General features: G+C 38.9%; 1 long non-coding RNA gene across 13 annotated transcripts in view; it reads right to left on the minus strand.

Moving 5' to 3' along the window:
- LOC140911533 (uncharacterized) overlaps positions 1 to 24,984 on the minus strand; it is a 402,004-nt gene that overhangs the window by 303,807 nt on the left and 73,213 nt on the right. The window lies entirely within an intron of this gene.

Below are 24,984 nucleotides of genomic sequence, written 5' to 3' on the forward strand. Positions count from 1 at the left end.
TTCTGATGCCGTCTGGGCTCAAGTTCCTCTCATTAGCACTTATGTGTGTGTGCACGTGCTTCTAACAACCTTTTCTTGCCAACTTCTGTGAGTGGGACCTGCCTCTGGCTCACAGCCCAGCTTTGCTTAACATTGCCTGGAAGTACTTTGATTCAGGCTTCAGGCCTCAGTCTGGGCCTCTGATACAAGAGTTTATGTTTCAGGGTCTCCTCTTACTACAGAACTGACAATGTTTCTAATGAGGACTTCAATACTGAATATTTAGACTACATCCTTGTTTTTACAGCTATTTGTATTACATACTATGTATTTTTTTCATATTCACATGTATGAATCAGCTAGCAATGTCTCTTACCTTCCTATTCTTGTGCTTCTTGAGAATTTCCCTCTTTACTGATACTGAGATCCCAAAACTGCTAGCTGCTCTGAGTAGGCAAATGTCTGTACCCATTGAATCAGTGGGGCTCCATCTGGTCACAGTGGCTTATCTATGCAGAAGAGAGTTATGCATGCTTGCTAGGAAACAAAGTCAGTGGATTAAGTTCTGATCTAATTTATAGAGATATAAATCTGGAATAAGTCCACTGAAATCAATGAAGCTACTCTAGATTTGCACCAGTGCAAATGAGATCATAATTTGGCCCACTGAGTTTAAACAGTGCTCATAAAATGTGTTATGAACTTTTTCAGAACATAGGAATGGCGATACTGGATCAGACCAGTGGTCCATCTAGCCCGGTATCCTGTCTTCTGACAGCAGCTAATGCCAGAAGCTTCAGGACAATTAATCACATGATCCAGCCCCTGTCATCCAGTTCCAGCAGCTGGCAGTCAGAGGCTTTAGAGACACCCAGAGCATGGGGTTGCATCCCTGACCATTTTGGCTAATAGCCACTGATGGACCTATCCTCCTTGAACGCATCTAATTCTTTTTTGAACTCCGCTATAGTTTTGGCCTTCACAAAATCCCAGGCACAGCATTCCACTGATAGACTGTTCATTGTTTGAAGAAGCACTTCCTTTTCTTTGTTTTAAACCTGCTGCCTATTAATGTCATTGGGTGACCCCCGGTTCTTGTGTTATGTGAAGAGGTAAATAACACTTCTTTATTCGCTTCCTCCATCCATGATTTTATAAATCTCGATTGTGTCTCTTTTCCAAGTTGACTATGGAAGTTGTTCCACACCCCTACTCATTTTTTTGCCCTTCTTTGTACCTTTTCTATTTCTAATATATCATTTTTTGAGATAGGGTGACCAGAACTGTATGCAGTATTCAAGGTTTGGGCATACCATGGATTTATATGGCGGCATTATTATATTTACTGTCTTATTATTTATCCCTTTCCTAATTGTTCCTAACATTGTTAGCTGTTTTGACTGCCAGTGCACACTGAGTGGATATTTTCAGAGAACTATCCACAATGACTCCAAGATCTTTCTTGAGCAGTAACAGCTAATTTAGACCCTTCATTCTGTAAATATAGTTGGGATGATGTTTTCCAGTATGCGCTACTTTGCATTTGTCAACAATGAATTTCATCTGCCATTTTGACAGGTTTCAGAGTAGCAGCTGAGTTAGTCTGTATTCGCAAAAAGAAAAGGTGTACTTGTGGCACCTTGCTGACGAAAGCTTATGCTCAAATAAATTGGTTAGTCTCTAAGGTGCCACAAGTACTCCTTTTCTATCTGCCATTTTGTGCCCAATCACCCAGTTTTGTGAGATCCCTTTGTAACTCTCTATGTGCTTTGGACCTGCCTATCTTGAGCAATTTCATCTGCAAATTTTGCCACCTCACTGTTTACCCTTTTTTCCAGATAATTTGTGAATATGTTGAACAGCACTGATCCCTTACAGATCCTTGGGGGACCCTGCTATTTACCACTCACCAGTTTGAAAATTGACCATCTATTCCTGCCTTTTGTTTCCTGTCTTTTAACCAATTACTGACCCATTAGAGGAACATTCCTCTTATCCTGGGTCTGCTTACTTTGCTTAAGAGCCTTTGGTAAGGGACCTTGTCAAAGGCTTTCTGAAACCAAGTACACTATATCAACTGGATCTCCCTGGTCCACATGTTTGATGACCCCTTCAAAGACTTCTAATAGATTGGTAAGGCATGATTTCCCTTTACAAAAGCCATGTTGACTCGTCCCAGAAAATCATGTTCACGTATGTGTCTGACAATTCCGTTCTTCACTATAGTTTCAACCAGTTTTCCTGGTACTGAAATTAGACTTAATGGCCTTTAATTGTCAGGATCACCTCTGGAGTTTTTTTTGGCCTCCCATTAGCTATCCTCCAGTCATCTAGTACAGAAGCTGATTAAAGTGATAGGTTACATATCACAGTTAGTAGTTCTGCAATTTCATATTTGAGTTCCTTCACAACTCTAGGGAGAAAGACACCATCTGGTCTTGGTGGCTTATTGCTGTTTAATTTGTCAATTTGTTCCAATATTATTTCAGGTAAATTTGGAGGAGATTTATTTATAAACTGATCATTATCAATAAGATGGTATAATACCATCTGAGTCACTAATAGCAAAAGAAAGGAAGAAAGGATTAATGCAAAACTAAGAACCAAAAGTGAATCTTTTTCATGTCCAAATACTGGATTTCATCTAGTTAAATAGTTGTAAATATAAATAAACAAAAGACGACTGAGTTTTCCCTGAACATCTGAGTTTCAGCTGAATGTGATAGCAATTGGTCCTTCACATAGGACCAATGTGAGATTCTTAATCCAGGTCCCTACTGTTTGGTCCCTTCAGTAAATTTGCTACCAGATCCTTAATCCTTACAGTCTCCTACAAAAATGGATTTATCTTCCTTTCCTATTTTTTCCGAAGCAAGAAGTTCTGCCCTCTGGCTTCACATTTTTATCTTGGCTTACAGCTTTTCTGACTGTCATCTCCTGCTTGTTTTTGCTACTTTTCCTACAGACTGGGAAGTTTGGTGGTTTATGACTTCCTGGTGTGAGGTGAGCATCACAAAGTGGTGACAAGCAAGTTATTAGTACATAACACAGTACATTATCAAATCCCACTGAATTTTAGTAACTTCTGAATGGGAATGATAGCTTGTAATAATATGACCCATCATGTGCAATTCTGAGAGATGACTCTAATGTTGCATGCCACCAACACAGCAATCATTCTGTGGATTACACTATATTAGCATTCCATTGTGCTTCATTGATCAACATGTGAAAAGTACTGCTCCTTCCACAAGGTGCCTCACACATTTCATCTTGAAAGTATATCAAGATTTTTTGCACTCCCTCAAATGCCAGTAGAGAAAGATGCCATACTGGCACAGAAAAAAAAATAATAATAAAAACTGGAAGTTCTTTCAAGGTTTTTAGGTCTTTGGTTATCACAAGAGCTTGGCAGAAAATGAATCATGACAAAGTCGAAATCATGAACATTTTTGCAAATTGAAAGTCTGAAAAAAGTTTTGGATCAGGTCAATAAAAATGTTTTGTCTAAATAATATAAAAGTGTTTCATTTTGATTGACTTTAACCTTTTTAACTATAAATTAACAAATTGTATAATGAAAGGTCAATTTGACCTGAAAAACAAATGTTTCATTTAGAAAATGTCAAAACATCTCATTTCAACAATTTTGAAACTTTTTTCAAAATATTTTTAAAATGGGAAATTTGTTGAAACTGACCCTTTCTTGTGAACAGGTTTCTGTTTCAACAAATCAGAATTTTCCAAATGAAAAAATGTATAACTAATACAATACCCAAACAGCTCTAGTTATCACATTTTTAGTGAAGACTACCTGTCCAATTCCAGTTTGCTGCTCTCCTAAAAAAATTAATATCTTATATGGTTCTAGGGTAGCAATTTTATCTTGCACAACTTGTATGGTAAATAGAGTTGGATTCTGATGTCTATAATTTGCTTCTACATGCTTGCCTAAACTTTTACATATCATGGGGCTTCATTCTAAAATCAGGTTAACATTGCATTCACAAAACATTACAGTATTGTAAATGCCTGTTTTATAGCTATACCCTTACCTAGAGGTGTGTGACCTGAATGTCACTATACTTAGAATTCAGTGTGAAAAATTACAAATGGATTATTCTGGTACGTCCTAGATACAATACTACCTATAAAACTAACACTGCCAACTCTGCTCCATTCTCTGTACTAAATAACAAATTTGGACTATCTGATAATGAAATCTAACTCCAAGAAAATTTTAATTTGGGGAATTCAGTAGGAGATTAATTCAGTTGAAACTGGTATGTCCTGTAGGTCAGTCCTTGGACCACATTTTTGCCCCCCCAGTGGTATATTAATGACATACTGAAAGTGTGCTCAGAATCAAATTTACTACCCTGAGCAGATGATACAGCAATTCTTTATTCACCTAGGTCAGCTGCCTCCTACCATACAAAAAGTGCTGTCAGATCAAAAATGCTGAAATATCTTGTAGATGAATATAAATACCTTAGACTTACAGTTGACCAAAGTTTGTTCTGACATCTTGCATCCCATTCATCAAGCAAGATTACATAGGAGTCTGAAGAATTCCACACAAAATATTCTAGAAGTTTCACACAAATTAGAATGTTTAGAATTTTTCAAAAATCATAATTTTGATTAATATAGAAAATATTCTCATTGGGGTGGCAAAAAGAGTACATGATGTTGTAATAAAAATGGTATTATATATATAAATAAATGAAAAGAAAATATTAAAATTTTTCAGAATCTGCTTTCTTAGTATTAGATTATGCAGAGTAGCCTTTTGTATTTCTCTTTATAGGTTATATTTTCTCTATTTTCAGTTCTCTCTCCTTTTCCTTAAAAACACATACACATGCACATGCACACACACTTCTACATATCATTATTATTTTAAAAATGGATATTTTGCATTTATATAGCATCTTCCAGTCAAGGATCTCAAGGCCTTACATATATTTTTGACAAAAAATTTTAAATGAAAATGAACAAAAAAATCCTGTTTACTGGAGAAGTGGGGGAAGCATTAAAAATAATTTAAACATGACAGAAAGTAATAATTTCTCTTACTTTTCCAAAGGTAAACATTTTTTTAAAAAGTTTTAAAAAAGGGTGAAGAAATCTTGAAAAAACTACAACAATTTCTGAATGAAAAAAAAAATTAAGTGTTTGCAAAAATGTATATAAAATATATCATTTCTAGTTTGATATGTACCCCAAACCTTCTCTCACTAACACCTCCCTGCCCCTTCCCTAATACTCAGGCCAATGGTGTGATCATGGTGGATAAGAATCAGTAAATATTTTTTGAGAGGCAGAAAAGATGGTACAAGAATCAGAAATGTATATGTGTAGGAGTCATGGGAGGTGCCATGCTGGCAAAAAGGGCAAGACTGCCCCTGGAAGTCCCTTGACTCCTAGTCCTCTGCTTTTACCATATCACGTTGCAATATGGGAAAATGTTTCAAATACATCTTTTGCAAGGCAATTCCTGCTTGGATACAGTGGTTTTTTACTTACTCTACATAAGTATCAGGCGAGGTGGCATGTTAACACATCTGGAAATGCTGTTGCCACATTATGTTACTGCAGTTCTATGGAAGTTGTAATATTATTTACACTTCTCTAATCTTTGAAAGAACACCAAGCAATAACACATTTTTGGTGAGTGGAAATAAGGATTTTTTCTTTTATGTCATTATCAGAAGAGTTGGGAAATTAATCCCTAACAAAAGAGTAATTATGTCAAAGGAAAAGATAGCAGAAAAGGGAACTATTTTTTTCATATTAAGGACCAGGTTTTCAAAAGGTCCAGCCTCTCCGTTTGTTTGGTAGTACAAGATAGGATGGGAAACAAAGATATAATCAAGAGATCCTGAGGCTCCACAAAGATATTGAAAACACTTCTAACCTCACAAGAAGAAAGATTATATCAGATGACAAATGATAAAATAACTTTTCAGGTTTCAAGATCTATTGGGCTGACTGAGAAGGTCTGCACTTCAAATATTTGGGAACTGAAAGTCCTGGCATAAATTTCTAGAACCACACAATACAGACGATTCTGTTGCAGGAAAGCACACAGTACTGTTGAAATCTTACTTTTGTGTCTATATCTGCAGAGCCAAATTCAGTGGGACATAAGCGGAAGCAACTCTCATTGCTCCAGTGAAACTCCAGTTATACCTTATTTACACCAGGGCTAAATTTTATCCTAAAGAAAGATAGGAAAGATATAGGGAAGGGTAACCACCTTTCTGTATACAGTGCTGGAAAATCCCTCCTGGCCAGAGGCAAAGTCCTGCAAAGGGTTAAGAAGTTCAGATAACCTGGCTGGCACCTGACTCAAAATGACCAATGAGGGGACAAGATACTTTCAAATCTGGAGTGGGGGAAAAGGCTTTTGTCTGTCTGTGTGATACCTTTGCTGGGAACAGATCAAGGATGCAAGCCCTCCAACTCCTGTAAAGTTAGTAAGTAATCTAGCTAGAAAATGTGTTGGGTTTTCTTTGTTTTGGCTTGTGAAATTCGCTGTGCTGGAAGAAATGTTTATTCCTGTTTGTGTCTTTTTGTAACTTAAGGTTTTGCCTAGAGGGATTCTCTATGTTTTGAATCTGACTGCCTGTAAGCTGCTCTTCCATTCTGATCTTACTGAGTTGCTCTTATCTTTTTTTGTTCTTCTAATAAAGTTCTGTTTTTTAAGAATCTGACTGGATTTTTTGGGTCTTAAAAATCCAAGGCTGGTTTGTGCTCATCTTATTTATTCTCAAGCCTCCCTAGGAAAGGGGGTTTAAGGGCTTGGGGGGATATTTTGGGGAAATAGGAACTCCAAGTGGTCCTTTCCCTGATTGGGTGTTAAATCACTTGGTGGTGGCAGCGTTTACCTAATCCAAGGGCAAAGACTTTGTGCCTTGGGGAAGTTTTAACCTAAGCTGGTTAAACCTAAATTTAGGGGTCTTTCATGCGGGTCGCCACACCTGTACCCTAGAGTTCAGAGTGGGGAAGGAACCCTGACAGTCATCAAGTCAGCTCCTAAGCTTTTCTTGGATGATGTAGATTGATTAGAAATTTAGAAAACATAATTTACAGTGAGAGATTAAAGAAGTTCAATCTTTCATGACTTTCTTTATTGAATTCTCTCGAATTTTGAGACCCTCTTTGAAGTATAAACACCAAAACTGGACACAGTATTACAGAAGTGGTCTCACTAAAACCATATACAGAAGTAATACCACTTCCCTATTCCTATTTGATATTCCCTTCCTTATACATCCAAGGATTGTGTTTGCCTTCTTAACCACAATGTTGCACTGGGAGTTCATGTTCAATTGACTATCTACAATGAACCCTGCATCCTTTTCAGACTATTGTTAGCCAGGATACAGTTTCCCATCTTATAAATAAATGTAACCTACATTCTTTGTTCCTAAATGTTTGACCTGGCACTGACCTCGAATACCACTCCTCGGACCAGTACAGAGCATGAAGCCCTGCCTGCCTGAGAGGCTGCTTCTTTCTCTATGTATTAGTCACAATATAGTTGAAATCAGATAGGGCACTTTTGCTAAAAGTCCCTTGATTGAAATGTCTGGGACTGGAGGCAAAGTATTCTCTGTGGAGGTAATGTGTTAATGACTGAACTTACATTTCTTGACAATCGTTCAAGGCTCATGTATTTACTCAGCCCTTTGCTTGAACAATGGGTAATGTATAAAGCAGCATTCTGGAGTCAGAATCTATAAGCTGACTTTTTGTCAATAATGATTGAGTAATTTGATGAGAGTACATGGCTGCTTTTCCCTCCCCCGGCAACCCCATGGTAAATTTACTTCTCTGTAGTTGCCTCTATTTGAACTCCAGAATTGATTTCAGGAGAGGGAGTGTTCTTGTATGGGTTGCTGGCCAGGTTTATCATAAGGCAAACCTCCTCTTAAATAGGCTTCTTGAGGGATCCTAGAGTGTCCAGCTGCCTGTCTCCCTATTGGCCCAGGTGACTGAGCTTTCCTCCACCATTCCAAATTACCTTTGCCACTTCAGATCATTCAAACTGTGGAGAGGGCACTTGAATACAAGTTCATTTTGGTAGGTCAGATAGGCTCCCCCTCCTCCAAAATATACCTCAGAATCCCAATAAGTCATTCTTTGTTCCCCAAAACTCTGACCAGAAATGTAGAGCTGCACTTGTTGCAATGACATTGCACTATTGTACAACACAACTGTTTGGGATATTCTATTTCATGGGGTTACACAGAGATATTGTGCTCCTAACAGGTGGCACCTAGATAGTACAATAATGAAGATATTTCTAATATCTTACCTTGGCTCCTGAAACCTGGGCTTGGCTTGCCAAAAAGGCTGGTGAACCTTTGTCAACTTGACCTTAGCTTTAGTCAGTTTGTTATTCAAAGCCCAAACCAGACAAATGTTATCTGGTTTGGGTTTCCGTACAGAAGTTCTACATGCCTCTAGTTGTGATATGTATATCAATTGCTGACGATAGAATTTGAAAAAACAAAGACCTGGTGAATTGCTGACACAAAGGGTCACTACTCTTGGCCTAGTATTAAAAGGAAGAACCCAAGAGTGTGGTATTTCCTGTGAGTGCAGTTCACGATTTGAATAATGAAAGATCCATTTACTTGTCCTGGAACAAAATACTACAGTACTACAATTTTAACCAGAAGTCTATAATGAATAAGATATAAAAATAAATTCAATGAATAAGATATAAAAATAAATTCAAATCAATTCATTAAAGAAGAAAAAAAAATCCCCACACATTCAACAGTCTTGCTAGTTATACATAAAGATAATTGTGCTCTCCTTGGTGGAGTGAAATAAGAGCATTTTATGTTTTTATAGGATAAAAAGCTTTTGAAAATTAATGTTTTCCAGGAAATGGGGGTTGATTCTGCTGTGTATGTGACCCAGAGCTGAGAACACGTCATGTAATTTAATTAGCCAAATATGGTCACATTGTTAAAGAAAAGTACACATGGCCCATGTTCAAAAATGTGCTCCTATAGTACATTTACATCTCCAAGTGAAATACTGTGATGGCAGAAACAAGCCAGATATTTGTTCATGCATCTGTAAGTGTCCCAGAGCAGACATACTTTTCTTATGGACCTCAGGTCTTCTCATTAAAAAGTTGTGACTCTGAGAATACTTGCCAAACCATATACATCAATGTAATAGCATGTTTTGATCATTCTGGCAGCAAGAATTAGCTTCCTTTTTTCCATTTTAAAAGTATTTTTCATTATCTGATTGGCTAGTCACCCACCAAAATTAATGGCTTAGGTTATTTAATAAGTTACCAGCTCAAAAGGTGACCAAATTTTAAACCATACATCATATTTGAATATCCTTTTCCTAACTATATCGCCTGTGGTGTTAGACACTGGCATGATAAGTCCATACTGGATTGAAGAATGTAAATTTTGAAAACAGCTGACAAACCAAAGCTTTTAGGTTTGTGACTTTGGCTCATGTGCATAATGGCATCCATTCAGTAAGCTTTGCTTACCAGAGTAACCAAGAAAGCACCTGATCCTGAAGCTTCAAGAGAAAATTTTGCCTCTGAGGTGCTAGAAAATTTCCAAATAGCCATTCAAGACTCAACATATTTGCTGAAATGTACAATAACATTTTAAATAAGATCACTACACCATTAATTGTGAATGTACATTTTTCTATGAGCTAAATTCTGTCACATCTCCAGGTGCACTAGGACCAAAGAGAACAGAGGAAGCATCTTTTCACTCACCACCAATGCAACTGCATGGAGCCATGCAAATTGGTGTCTGGAGCCAATGGGATCTTACAGAGATGCAACTGTACTGAGATTCAAAGATCTGGGTTGTCTTCTCATTTCTGCTACACAGACCTGCTTTGTGACCTGGGGCAAGTCACTTTCCTTCTCTTTGCCTCATTTCCCACATGTAAAATAGAGATAATGACAATGACCCTTTGTCAAAAAGTGCACTGAGACCTACAAGTGAAAACCCTATATCAGAGCTAAACATTGTTATTATTGAGTGCTAGGCCAGAGGCCTGGATAACTTGTGTGGCAGAAACCCTGACCACACTCTTGTCTACTCTAAGAACGTGATAGTACCTGGAAGCATTTGCAAGATGCCAGCCAATAGGCTTGTCATCAGAAGGGTTGCTGAGGAAGTTACCCTCCACCACCCAGAGTCAGTCTCTCTGGATTGACCAAACAAAGGCAGCATGGCTCAGAGAACATCTTCATAGACTACTGTTCTTTTTGTCCCCTGTAGGTCAGATAGGAAGTGCCAGAATTTAGTCCCATAGCCAGTACTTATCTGAAGGTGAGTCTGTGTCCAGACTACTAAGTACCCCACTGAAGTAAAGATAGGTCTGAAAAACAAAGTTCAGATCAAGATGCAGATCCACAGCATCATAAATTTCAAGGGTAGTTGAGATCCATCTCTGTATGCAGATAACTAGAGATAATTGTTCTTTTCTAGCACTTTCCAGCAGTGTAAATTGTAACACTTCAAAGGAAAGAGTCCCATCATGCACCCAACAGCACTTGACACATGAGCAGGACTCCATGTGGTTCATTGTTTGTGTTATTTATTTTATAGCACCTTACATTAAGCTATGTGCCTCATGATACTTGTTTCTCTCTCTTTTCTTTAAACTCTCTTCAAGTGTTTCATTATAAAAATAATTCAGTAGATTGTAAACACAAAAACATCTTTGCCATACATGTGATATGTCAGACATAGTTGGAAGGGGGTTGTTATTTTTCACTGAAGAAACGTATGACCTCAAATAAGACAGGTATAAAAAAATTGATAATATTTTATGATTTTGTTACAAGAAATGTTAAGAGTATGCTCATTTTTCTTTTCAGCCTCATTTTTATTTTCAAGCTGCATTTGATTTACAGTAATGGCAATACCCAGACGTTATCCATTAGGTACCGAGAGGCTGAGGCTAATGAAAGTAACACACGCTCAAAGTAAACCCTGATGCAAATCCACACTGCCACATGTGATTGTAACATGCTACTTAACACCCTCAATGGGGACACTCCAACCATGGTTCTCACAGCAATGTTAGGAGAATGCCAGACAACTATTTGGCAAACAATTCAGACATGCACTTAGAAAACAAGACAAATGACGGCGTGGCCTGCTTGGCTGGATAATAACAGCAGCCTTCTGTGAAGGTTCTCAAGAGGCAGGAAAGGTGTTGTGTTTTACAAGCTATCAATATCATATTATCCTCTAACCTCAGATCTCTGAAACATACAGTCACACATTTTTACTGGGGCCTTACAACTCACAGTAATATATAAAATTATTCAAGTGCAGTGTTTATGTTTCTTTAGGACACCTATGCTATTTAAGTGTAAAAACAAAAACAATGGGTTAGTCTTTGCAAAGAGGTGATTTCTACCTCTTTCTAGAGCTACTAGGGAACAACTGAATGTATTTATTATTTTTACTAGAAAATAAATTGTGGCCCAGTAAAAACAGCAAATAAAGAATTTTTACCCAAATATGTTCATTCAGTTGAATGCTATTCTCACCCTCATCTCCTTTCTTAGTATTAAGATTAAATCCTCCAAGCCATGCTGCTGTACAGTTTAGATTGTCACTACTCTATATATCCAGTGACTGATGTAATCATTGTGCAATCAGTGGGGTCTCCTTGGCAAATTGTCTAACACCCTAGAGCACAGTATAGCATTGTGCTGTGAAATACTGTTTAACTGTTCCTGTTTTCAAATGATATCTGCAGTCCCCATTGTATCTTTGAGAACTGACGACATGTATTTCCATGGATGGATTCTCCAATCTCAAACAGAGGCCTGTCACAGCGGGTACACTAAGACATCACTTAAATCTATTTTCAGTGGATTCTTATGAAACCAAGAGAGATTCCTGATCCTTACAGTGTACAGCCTGCAGCTGTTGTGTAAGCTTTGTTTCAGAGGAAACAATTTAATTGTGAGCTCCCTGCAACAGCACCCTTGTTTCATTCCATGCACACTTGCAACAGTAGATAAATATTACTACAAGTAATATATGTGTCACTTTTTAAGGTAAGAAGATAAACCATTTTATACTGCTGTCTTCCTTACTATGATTAACAATGGACACATACAAAGAAAATCATGTAACCTTCCTTTTTAAAATTTTCTTGTGCTATTAAGTTTGTATCCTTGAAGATTCTTTTTGTGGAAAAAGAATAGTCCCATTCCTCCTTTCTAGAGGTAGCTCAAGAGTCAGTTCTTATGAAACATGAAAATGCATCCTGGGATTTCCATATGGATGGTCAAATGGAGACATTAATGGAATCTTACTGACTGAGACCAGATGATAATCCACAATTAGAAAAGTAAAAACACAGCATAAATGAAGAAAAGCAAATGTAATTTTCAACATTTTTTCAGTATTAATAAGGTGGTATTAGTTGTACAGGCAGGGAGATTTTTGTGCATGGGTATGATTAGATTTTTAACTTGACAGTGTTTCTTAAAAGAGAAGAAAAATATCAATTGGATTTGTGTGTGTTCCCTTAAAATAATCTAAGTTCCCTAGCAATTTTAATTTAAAAGCAACCAAGTCCCCAGTTCAGCAAGGTACTTAAGCAAATGTTTAATATTAAACATGTGAGCACTGCCCTTGAAATTAATGGAATTGGGCATGTGCTTAACTGCTCTCCTGGATTGGGTCTGGAGATTTTTGTCTGTTAATATCAGGGATGAGGAACTGATTTTCTCTGCAATATGGGGTGGTGATGGGTTCGGTCACAGAAACCCCCTTGAGACTGTCACCGGATGTGCTGAGATTACCTCTGAGCCCATTTTCTCTGCCAGTTTGGCCTCCAGAACCCTGTCTTGTTGAGCCAGATATGCTAATCTTCTGCAACACAGACCTATACAACGAGTGGGGAGACAGGCACCTAAGAATGCAACCAACAAAAGCCGGCACTTAGGTAGAGAATGGCCTAAGCTTGCCAATGGGAGCTGCCAATGAGAGGGGTACATCTTAAGCCTCCAGTGACTATTAATTGGAAGTGAAACAGTGTCAAGGAGTGATTGAGGGAACTTCACATTAGACTATCCTATAGCCAAGTGGTTAGAGCACTCTTCTGATGGGTGTGTGGGAGACCCCTTCTAATCCTTTCTCCCCATCAAGCAGAGGTAGGAATTGAAGCTCGGTCTCCCACATGCTGAGTGAGTGTTCTAACCTGTGGGCTAGTTATAAGGTGGGCACCAGGACCTTCTGCTTTATCCAGCTTTTGAATGAGGTCTGAGCTGGTAGGCATGTTTTCAGCAATCAGATTAGGCTATGCAGGTAAAATAGGCGCTCTTCTGCATATCTTCGCCAGTATGTGGAACATGCTGAGGCTCAAGCAGGAGATAAAATGCCTGGAGTGAAGAAGCAGTGCACATACCTAGAGGCAGAAACATCTGCGCTTGGGGAATTTTTACTGCAAAATTTAGCTGCAGAGACTTAGTTTTTGAGGCTACAGGGTGGCAGCAGCAAAGCGGGAGTTTTGTGGATAGCAGTGGAGACTAAAACTGGGACTAAGGCTCCTAAGATTGGGGGCAACTAAGTCCTTTTGTGTCCCTGGGCCTACCTCTCTAAATATTACAGGTCATATTCAGGTAAACAGCGCTCAGAGAGCTAGTGACATTTGTAGTTTGCACTCAGCATCTTTACCTCAAAACTACAACTGGAAAGTAAGTCTATGACTAATACTTCAAAATACCATTAATATCAATGGAGCCTAGCTAGCCTTTCACCTTGGAAAAGCTGCATTTATAACTGATGCATGCATGCATTTATAACTGATTAAGTGGTCTGGCTATGGCCCACAGATACCAAGTCAAAACTTGACCATCTCTACATTGCCACACACACCGTGGCACAATTTGTTACTCATGATTGTCCACCAAATAAGCTGAAGACTAGAATACCAAGGGCCAGATCCTATGTGAGCATGCAGAGAAGGGAGTAGTAAGGAGTCTCCCTCACCATGTGCACATCCTAAGCTAGGGCCTCTCACAGCTGGAAAAGTGCAGAAGCTGTTCCACCAGGGCTCTCCAAAGAGGGCAGAGTGAAATAGGTAATGCTCTAGCCCCACTCCCACGCAGCGCTAGCTTAGCACACAGTGGGGAGCAGTAGGCTCCCTGCACATGAGGCTGCTCAGGGAAGGATTGTGCCTGCATAACCTGGGTTAACTCCAGGTGCTGTAGCTTAGCATTTCTATGAAATGTTCAACAGCTTAGAAACCTTTGTATGAAGAAATGGAGAATGTAGCATGAACATATAGAATGCATCACAAGAATCAGGAATGCTTTTCCTGAGATGGATGGTAAAACAAAACATCTACGTTAACAGGCAAAGCATAAGAATAAGCAATGTTGCAGTTGAACTGTCAGCTTTGAAAACATGCAGTGCTCACGTAGGAAATAGCACTAGTGGAGGACTGTCTCTATGGGTTTCCCTCAGTTTATTAAGCTGAAGGACCTTAGCTCACCTGTGCCCTAATGATATTTTGCAAGTTGTCTTCCCTGTTCAAAATAAAACAAAAGAAGCATTCTTAGATGAAGTCTGAGGAAGATCTCTAGGGCATTTACTCCATATGAATTTGGTGATGTTATAGAGAACGTCTTAATTGGAGACCTCAGTAAGATTTCCCCCCCCCCAATTCCGTTAGGAGCTCTTGAAAAGTTCTGCTAGCTTCTTTCAATTCAAGTGGAGGAGGCTGCTAATTTACTAGAGCAGGAGATTCACAAGGGGCTCCTAATATTTCTACAATGGCATGTGTTCTAGAGTAAGCCAAGGAGGATTGTGAGCTGGGGAGAGGGCTTGGCAGGTTTTCTACATTTTTGTTTTATCATGTCTATTTCTGTCTTTACAACACTTATTATACCAAAAATTTATAGGACCTAAGAGTACACACAATGGGAACTGTTCACTGTATTGCCTTACTGCACTGCAAATGTATTGTACCTAATCCATGTTTTTATGCAATAGGTACCAATAAAGATTGTTTTCCCAAATCAGTTTTATCCATTTTGAGTTACTTTTTTAACTAAGCTGGCCCTTGTCCATAATCTGCTGGGTGTATTGGATGAACATTTTCAAATTACATGGTTTGTAGTTCCTAGTTCCTCTGAATTTAGAACTGCTTTCAGACTCAGTGAGCTGCATTTGATAAGGCTCTATTTGGTCCAGAACCCTTCTTTAGGTACATAATTGAAACTGTTCTACCAGATCTGTTTCACTTAGACAGAACTATATTCACATCATTCTGCCAGCCACTCAAAAATATCTGATACAGCCATGAACACTTAGGACAGTGTTATAATGTCATTTAATCATTTTTTCTCTAAAGCACTGGCACATATGAATGCCACAATGCAAACTGTGTAGGTGTCCAGACAGAAGAACTGGATATTCCAATGTGTGCTGTCTCATAGTATTATAATTATAAATTCAGAGACACAGATGTCACATTAAGGGGTAGTCCAGCCTATCCATTGCCATTTAGAGACTAGCAGGTGTCTGATAAAGCACTCAGTGGACTCTTCCATCTGTTTGACCATCACAGCTCATGCAGCGTATAGTTCTCCCCTTCCAACAGTGGTATTATAAAACATCAGAGGTTTTTAAGAGCTGTATAAACATGGAGTATGATGAAGGTGCTTTATGAACATATTTTTGCTTGTAGAGTCTCAGTGTGATTTATTTCTTCCCTAAGTCACTCCACAATAATACATTTAGCCCCAGAGTTTATCGCTGTGCTGAATAACAGACATTTTCCTCCCTAGGTGATTTCCAGTTCTCTTCCAGCAACAGATGTTAGTGAAAAAAGAAAAAGCTAGCTCTATTCACCATTCCACCAGAGGAATTAATAAAAAAGGGCTTAGTGAGTGTTTTTTTCCCTGTTTGTTTTTATAGATCTCTTTACCAAGGTGTACAAGAAGAAAAGTGGATTATGATATTATAGTCAGACAAAGTAAATGAATGAAGGACGGATGGAGCACTATCTTTAGATTATAGCCATTAGAAATGTTATAGAAGAACAAGCAGCAATCTTCCTAGATAAAAATGGGAGTTCTAGAGGTCTAATTCTGTCTTCTATATTAAGAACAGTAATGCTACTTTTATTCAATTTTGAAAATAAATGTATTTAACCAGATCATCTGATGGTATGTACTATTTGAAGAACCAAGGAAACAAGATGTGCTGATGCAAGGCCTTAGGCTTCTACTCTTTCCCATGCCATCATAATTAAGAATCACTTTATTATTTAAGCCAAGGACATTTGGGTTAATTTTTGTACAGTGAAAGGGATTTTCAACAGTGCCTAAGTGACTTAGGAGCACAAGTCTGACTAATTCCATGGGACTTGTGTTCCTAAGTCACTTAGTGCTTTTTCAAAAAGAAAAGGAGTACTTGTGGCACCTTAGAGACTAACAAATTTATTTGAGCATAAGCTTAAAATACAGTGTGTATGGTAACACCCATTGTTTCATGTTCTTTGTGTATATAAATCTCCCCACTGTATTTTCCACCGCACGCATCCGATGAAGTGAGCTGTAACTCTCGAAAGCTTATGCTCCAATAAATTTGTCTCTAAGGTGCCACAAGTCCTCCTGTTCTTTTTACGGATACAGACTAACACGGCTGCTACTCTGAAACCTGTCATTAGTGCTTTGGAAATACCACTCAGTTAATTATCTAACAACTGAGCATTTGAACACCTTAGTTCCAGAGAGAAAGTGCCAGTTGTCCTAAGACAGTGAGCAGAGCTGTACAAATAGTTCACAGTGAATAATTCAGTTGAAGAATTTCACCAGTTTGAAACCGAAAAAATGTTTGTGAACAGACAGTGAAATTCTCACATTTATTCTGTATTCAAAGCTCTCTGTGAATTTCTTCAGCAAATAATTCTTGGGCTGCATTCTTGAGAAGACAGAAGTAACTAACCAGCATAGTGCAAATTGCAGAGCTGAATGTACTATTTTCAGTTTCCTTTTAGTAATTGTCAAGTATTTGATCTTAAAACTCATTGTCTGTGAGTATTTGTAATAATAAAGCTTGACAGTTTGGAATGCAAACATGACAGGGTTGCAAATACATTCAAATAGAAATAGACTTTTGAATTTGCATATCTATCCATGAACAGTTGCCCTAGTATCAGAATCAGAACTGGTTGTCAAACCGTGGTCCATAAAGATTGCATTCTAGATAATGAGACATTTTGAGAATGATGAAATCAAGGGCTGAAGGGTGAGAAGATCTTGCAAAGTTGTCTACAAAATCCACAGGTTGGAAGAACCATTGCCTCTAAAGTATGAATCCATCACTGCTCGACCCTCTCCACAGTACTCTTTCTTTTGGGAAATATAGTGCACTTGCACTATGGGGCATGCAGAGATAAGAACCCCCCCCAACCCCATTCACAGCTTTATAGAGCCTACTCCAAAGATGGCTTGGGTACAGTGAGGGGAGGGGAGGGACCATAGGGGTTTATGTTCAGTATTCCCAACCTCAGTGAGCAGGTGGTTGGACAGGGGTAGTAGCAGAAGCTCTCTGGTTGCAGAGAGGAGAATTAGGTACATCCAACATAAGGGTGTTGCAACTTACTTCCTCTGGAGTAAGAAGGGAGCAGAGGAGGAACTGGGTCTGTGCATCACTCAAGCTAATGTCTGAGACAAAAAGCTCAATTTAGCCCTTTTTTAAAAAATTAATTGTATATTTATACATGCAACAGATTTGTCATGATCTCATTATTACAATACCACAGAACTGATTTTGCATACTATCTTTTATACAAAAAGTATCACAAGCATTTCAATTATATCACAGCAGTGGCATCTGCAAATATTGTGGGGCGGGGAGGAGGGAGAAGGGATAAAGGGTAAGAGAGATTGATTGAGTACCAGGAAACTGAGGATAGGATTTGATTGTTTTAGTAGAGAGAAGGTTAGGGGTTATAAGACAGGGAGAAAAGATAGTTCTCCAGATGGAAAATGAAGAGAGTCATGGAATCAATTAACTGCACAGAGGTGGTTCCAGATGGTGGGGGCAGCGTGGGAGAAGAGTCTGCTGCTAGAAATGGGAGGAGGAGGGAAAGGGTTCAAGATGAGCTTATCAGCACAGTAAATCATGGATATTGCTTCACTTCCACAGAATAAAGAATGAGGTCAGTAGTTGGGATGTGGGGGGCCTTGCTTCATGCTACATGCATTTTTTTTACCTTTTCGTTATCCATCTATCTATCAGGATCCTGCAAACAACATCGTCTGTCACAGGCTGGATTTGTTAACCTTCTAGACATGCTGAAAGGGACATCCCCCCCGCTGCCCAAGAGTTCAGAGAGGGAGATAGGCTATGAGAAGAGGTATGAAGGGAGGGGATACTTAAATATGGGCTTGATATTATGATTGTGGTTATAGGGATATATATATATATATATATATATAAATATTTCTGTGGTGGGAGAGGTTATTTTGTGTATGTATAATTATATCTGAAGCTCTCTATAGAGAGAGATATAGCTCTCTTTTCCCATCGTCTGAAAACATAACATTAGGCTGAGATTTTCCAGTTAATGGGAATTGGCTATCCACACCCATGATGTAGCTTTGATAGTCTCACCCTTAATGTTTGCAGTGTCCAGTATATTTTTTGTAATTGAGTCCACAGTATACAATGGGGCCTTGAAGTAGAGCCTAAAAACCAACATGAATACAACCGTATAGTCACATTGATCACCTGTATGTGTTACTGCCATATGGGGAGAGTGTAGATTTTTCACAGAGCTCCCTCTGTGTACCAAACCTCTCCCGGTGGAGCAGGAACACATTCAGGTAGCCAGGACTGTATCCAACCAAAAAGAACCCCAACACACATTCTATCTAAAAATTAACCCAATTTTGGGGCAGGGTTAAAAAACAAAACAAGCCACACTTCTGCTAACATGATAAGTCACTATTATCTTGAGCAGTAGTGGCATCCACAGATATAAATCCATATGCAAGATAACATTTTTAGCAAATCAGAATAAAGTCAAATGCACCATTATTCTGGTACTGGAATTGGGTGCAACCAGAATCTTTATGTTGTGGCAGAGTTCCAACCTTGTCTCAGTGGGTCCCGTGCTTCCTGGCAGATTACGCTAGCCTCATAGGCTCACTGTGACCCTCTACGTAGCCCTTCTCCTTCTAGAGGCAAGGGTCACAGCCTACGGAGCCATTTTCATCATAAGCCAGCAAGGAGGTTGGTGAGAGAACTCCCACAGTCTCTGTTGTCCCTATGGGCTTATTGCAGAACAGTTTAGCCTCCTGTCCTGACAGGGGCCCGTCTTCCCCTCCCAGGAGGTGTTTCCACAGTGGCAAGTTGGGGGGAACCTGGGCCCATCCTCTACTCCGGGTTCTGGCCCAGGGACCCTAATGGCAGCAGCTGTTGGCAGCCAACCTTTCACTGCCAGAGTTGCTACTTTTCCCTGGGCCACTTCCCCACAGCTCTCCCGATTCTCTCTCTCAACGCCTTCTTCACCCTTACCTTAGGGCTCCCTTTCCAGTGGCTTGAGCGTGTCTTCATTACTCAGCCCTTCAGCCACACTTCCTCTCCTCTGGCTCCCCTCAGCCTGAGGCTGGAGTGAGCCCTTTTATAGTATCAGAGGGGCCCTAATTAGATTCAGGTGTTCACATTAGCTTAACAGTCTCACCTGACTCTTTGCAGGTTAATTGGAGTCATGTATCCACCCTAGCCTGGAGCAGCCCCTGCTCGGGTCACTCAGGGAACAGAAAACTGCTTATCCAGTGGCCAGTAGATCTGCCTTCTAGTAGATCTGCCTTCTACTACTCTGCTGTACCTAACTATCACAATGTTAACTCTTGTCCCCCCAAATCTTTCACATTCTAACCAACACCTATATGACTCTGAATGGTACAAACCTATAAAAGGACAAAACACCCATGTACCAACCTTTACTATTTCCTATTATCCTCATTATTTTGAGTGTGTTTATTAAAGCTGGTAAAACGGGAACCAGATAGGAACTAGCAGGATGTGATAATATTTAAAGGCTTATTTAAACCTTGGTACATTTGTCAATATAACTAAAAATCACAAGTGTTTCTAGTGGTTAAACCATGACACTGAGTCAAGACAACTTGGTCTTTTCCTGGATCAGTCACTGAATTCTTGTGTGATCTTCATGTTTTGATGACTTAACAAGTTTGATTGAGAAAGGTAACTGATATATTGAGACTTTTTTGACTTGGAGTTTGACTTGGCATGAGATTGATTAAAAATTAGCATCATACACTAGAATTTAACACCCATCAAATGGATTTAAAAGCGAGTCAACTGACAGATCTCAAGAAGTGGTTCTTAATGGTGAATCAGCATTGCTTCCAGATAAATAATACAAATATTGAATAGTGTCAGGCTAGAACCAATCCCTATGTATCCCTAGGAACACCCTCATTAAAAAAAATATCACTGTCAAAATTGGCAGATGGCACAATTAGTGAAGCAGTAAATGATAAGGATAGGAAAAGTTATACAGAGCAACCTGAATTACTTCATGAACTGGGCCCATTTAAACAAAATCCATTTTAATATAGCCAAATGCATGGCCATACATCTAGGAACAAAGAATGCAGACCATAGCTACAGAGATGGGGACCGTGTCAAGGAAAGCAATGATTTTCAAAATGACTAAGGGGTGTCAGGGGACAAGGAACTCAACATGAGCGACCAGTGTAATGCTGTGGCAAAAGGTCTAATACACTCGTTAGATGTATAAACAGTAGAGTAGTGAGGAGGATAAAAGAAATAATATCTTTGTGCATGGCGTAATGAGAGAGATACTGGAATGCTATGTTCAGTTCTGATGTCTACCTTTTTAAGAAGAGACAAAATGAAGAGGGTTCAGAAAAGAGCCACAAAAATGATTTAAGAGGTAGATAAAATATCTTCCTAGTAAGAAGTTCTAAAAAGAGCTCAATTTGGTTAGCTTCTCAAAGAAGATGAAAAGGTGACTTGATGATAGGGTATAAGTACTTTCACAGAGAGAAGATACTGGATACTAAAGAGCTCTGTACTTTAGCCAAGAAAGTTGTAATAAGAACCAATGGCTAGAATTTGAAGCAAGACAAATTCAACTTAAAGATAAGGTACACATTTTTAACAGCAAGGGTGATTAACCATTGGAACAAACTATCAAGGGAAGTGATGGATTCTCCATCCCTTGTTATCGTCAAATCAAGTCTGGATGCCTTTCTGGAAGATTTGCTTTAGCCAAAACACAAAAGTTATTGGGTTCAATGCAGGGGTGACTCAGTGAAATTCTATGGCTTGTGATTTACAGGAGGTCAAGCCAGACGTCGCATGGTCTCTTCTGGTTCTAAAAGATCTATGGATCTTTGACAAGATGTAATTTATTTAATGCTTGTGGAGTTCTCAGAGATCCTCAGATAAAGACTGATCCATAAGTAAAATGTATTATAAACATTTAAGTAGTCTAATCAAGTACTAAACAAACATGATACAAAGAGGATACCTAAGAAGTACATGTGTGTACAAACTGTTTACATGCACCCCAACAAGCAAGGAACCTCGACTATTATGCCTCATCAAAGAGTCATAGCATTTTATTGCATGAAAAGTAAAACTAAGTATCAGCCTCTGGCTTTAGTTTTCCCATTCTTTTCTTTTGTATGGAGCAGTGTGACTTCTTTCTGAAAGGAAATGAAAACATCCACAATCTAGTCTTTAATGGAATACTCAAGATGTATTGTTTCATTATAAAAGATAACAGTTGTAATTTTCAGTCGGTACTGCTAAAGAGTGGCCATCTTATTACAGACTCCAGGTACGCTCTATAGCAGCTATAGCTGCAACTTCCCAAACGTACAATGCAGCAGATCCTCACAGGAGATGTAAAACCATACAGCACGAATAGGCTCCCTCAGAAACTGTCGAACTGTGAGTGTTTCCTGCACGAACCTCAGTGCTGACAATTTCCAAAGAGAATTCTATCTGATCCTTCTGGCTAGGGGCTGTGTAGGAGTGTTGTTGGAACATGACAGAAAGAATACCTTTAAAGGAGATTGAAATGTTAGATTCCTAATGATTTATCTTTATTATGCGTGTTTTCCATTGATCGAACAGAGACCTTTCTAGGGGAGTATGGAGGGAATTGTGGCCCTCTTGAGATTTAGGGAAGAGGAAGAAGTTTTCACGTGTGAGAGAAGAGAGGTAAAAGTTGATGGGGGAGCAACAGCAAAATCTATTTGAACATGGAGGAAGGTGTAGGGCTATATTGTGCATTAAAGGCACAGACCTACTTTATGCTAAAACAAAGCAAGAGACCCAGGAAGGATTCACAGGTGGGTTCTAGTTAGCTAAAACATCAGAAGATTCCCCTCCTATTAAATATATACAGCATGTTCTCCTTTTTCTGCCTGGCCTGCTCTGATGGGGGACAGGACCATGGCACCCTTTCCCCTTTAAGGAAGCTGGTACTCCACTGTTCCTAGTATGGAGATGCATTTTCATACCACCCACATTATATATTTATAGTGACTGTATCCTGTGCAAAGGCACAATGCTGGGAGGCAGGCTCCTTGTGCCAGACAAAACCAGTATGGCCCTCACAGTGATTTACAGCATATTTGCAAGACTGAGATAGAATAAGAACCTATTCGATCCAGTTCTCCCATCCCTCATAATAGCCCTGTGGAGACTCAGAAGTAAAATCTGTTACTGAAACAGTTTATTTTTTCCCCATTGAACATGAATTCTAGGTGGTTATTATAGGGGTGCTCCTATGTGCGAGGCTGCAGCCCCCTCCCTTTAATAAAAACCTAATATGTATAAAATTACATGGATTTTAAAAAGTATGTCAATTAGGAGTATAAACATCCTTGATGCTGTATCTTTAACATTTACACTGCCAGGCACAGACTATTCTCTTCTCGACTGGTAGAGTTTTGATCTATTTTATCTAATGTAAAATATTAGGAAAAAAAAAAGGTTGTAGAATAGATGCACTCTATATCCCAACACTAGCAGAACCACCTACCCAGAAATATTTAGGATGCCACTCTCCAATAAATAATTTTGAAAGTATTATATTTTAAAACATCAGGGATATCCATGTTCCCTTTGGACTGCAATTTCACCATCTTATTTTAGACAGATTTATTGAAGGCATGATCACAAACTGTACTGCCAGTGGAATGATTTTAGCACTCATGCTAAATAAAAGGAATCAGAAATCTAAACCACCCTACATTTGCAATGTGAAAGAAATTTAAATTCACTGAATGACCTTTTAGGTCCTTTAATGCCCTGGTTAACATGTGACAGTGATTACGTTTCATAGTATGTTAAATGTAATTCACAAAGGTTATGTAGCTAGCACATTTTAAAATAGCCTGGTAGTTGATAATACCCAGCATATGTGACATTTAATCAACTTCAGTCTGATGAAACTGTAACAGTGTCTGTCCCTCAGGCGATTTGAATGAGCAAAAAAGGGGGAAAAGTGCTGGAAATGTCTTGCCGTTAGGCTGCTAACTCCCCGTATTCTCTGCTAATGCACTTGAACCCTAACCTACAGTAATCACAGAATGCACACCGAGAAGGTAATGGAGTTTCACTCCGTTCAAGGTTGCTGTACAGCCCCACGCCATAACTTGCTGTTTTAGAGATGCGGATGTGAGACCGTAGTAAACTAGATGAAGAGGAGCTGGATTTATTTGCCCCTAGCCAGAAGTAACAGTTACACAGGAAAAACTAAAAAGTCAAGAGGAGAATATCATGCATTAATATTTAATCATAAAGGATAGTAAAGCAATCGAACGGCAATTGTGATGCACAGAAAAATCAGAAAGAAGGTTTCCAGGAAAATACTATGGGTGAGGAGAGCCTCCAGAATGACCTACTGAAACAACAACAATATATACACTGTATAATAGCTGCTTGTTTATGAATCAGTATTATGCCTCTCTCTTTATAAGTGTGGCAGTATGGGAGCTGTCAAACAAAACAACCCTTCAATTTCAAGGGTATTTCAATGAAGCACTCACTCAGAACAACACTGTTGGCTTTTTGATACAGAAATGAGTCAGAAATATAGTTCATTCTACAAGGAAGTATTTTTTTTCCTTCCTCCCCCTCCTTTCTTCATTTCTAGAGCACATCTCAGCATGAAACAGCTACACCCTGAAAAATGGCACAAAGAACCTTAACAGTGGCATTTTAACAAGCCTAAATGATTTAGAGTCTGTACAAATCTTATTGGATTGGGTACAATTAGTATGAGGGGAGCATTGCCTGAGTGCATTGAGTTGTGAACTCTCTAGGTCTGACCCATTAAGAGACTTTGCTATGTACTGTATGCTGCAGTACTGTGGGAAGACAGGGCATTCATTAATTTCAGTGGCATCACTGAGTAGGACAAGAAGAGGGAGGCACTCAGGTGATCGCTCATTTAAAAAAAAATGCACTTACTTTTATCTGTTTTTACTGTGTCTATAAAATCCAGGAATGATGTATTGGTGAGTAATGTGGAGGGAACCAGAACCAAAAGGGAAAAAGTCATACCAAGCTACTTTACATAGCTCAGAAACAGGAGCATAATATCATACTATAAATAGAAAACTGGCTTTTTAAAAAAACGCACTATAACACTTTCCCCCTCTCTCATTTCATCGAAGCCTTGGTGTACTTTTAGCACTTTGGAGATTATTTGTTTGTCCTCCTCTCTTTTTCAAATGGGTTGGAACTGGAAGTGTCAAAATATATCAGAGAAGTGACATGCCAAGGATCAGAAAAAACAAATCAGGTTTCATGAGAAAGCCCGATCTTATGAGATTTCCAGCTCAATTCTGTGGACTCCAGAAGTTCAGATTGTTAGGTTACTGTCAGGCTGCTAGCATGCTGAGACCACTGCCTGTCATACTGACCAATATTG

The sequence above is a fragment of the Lepidochelys kempii genome, chromosome 5, assembly GCF_965140285.1.
Source record: "Lepidochelys kempii isolate rLepKem1 chromosome 5, rLepKem1.hap1, whole genome shotgun sequence".
Classification (NCBI taxonomy): domain Eukaryota; kingdom Metazoa; phylum Chordata; order Testudines; family Cheloniidae; genus Lepidochelys; species Lepidochelys kempii.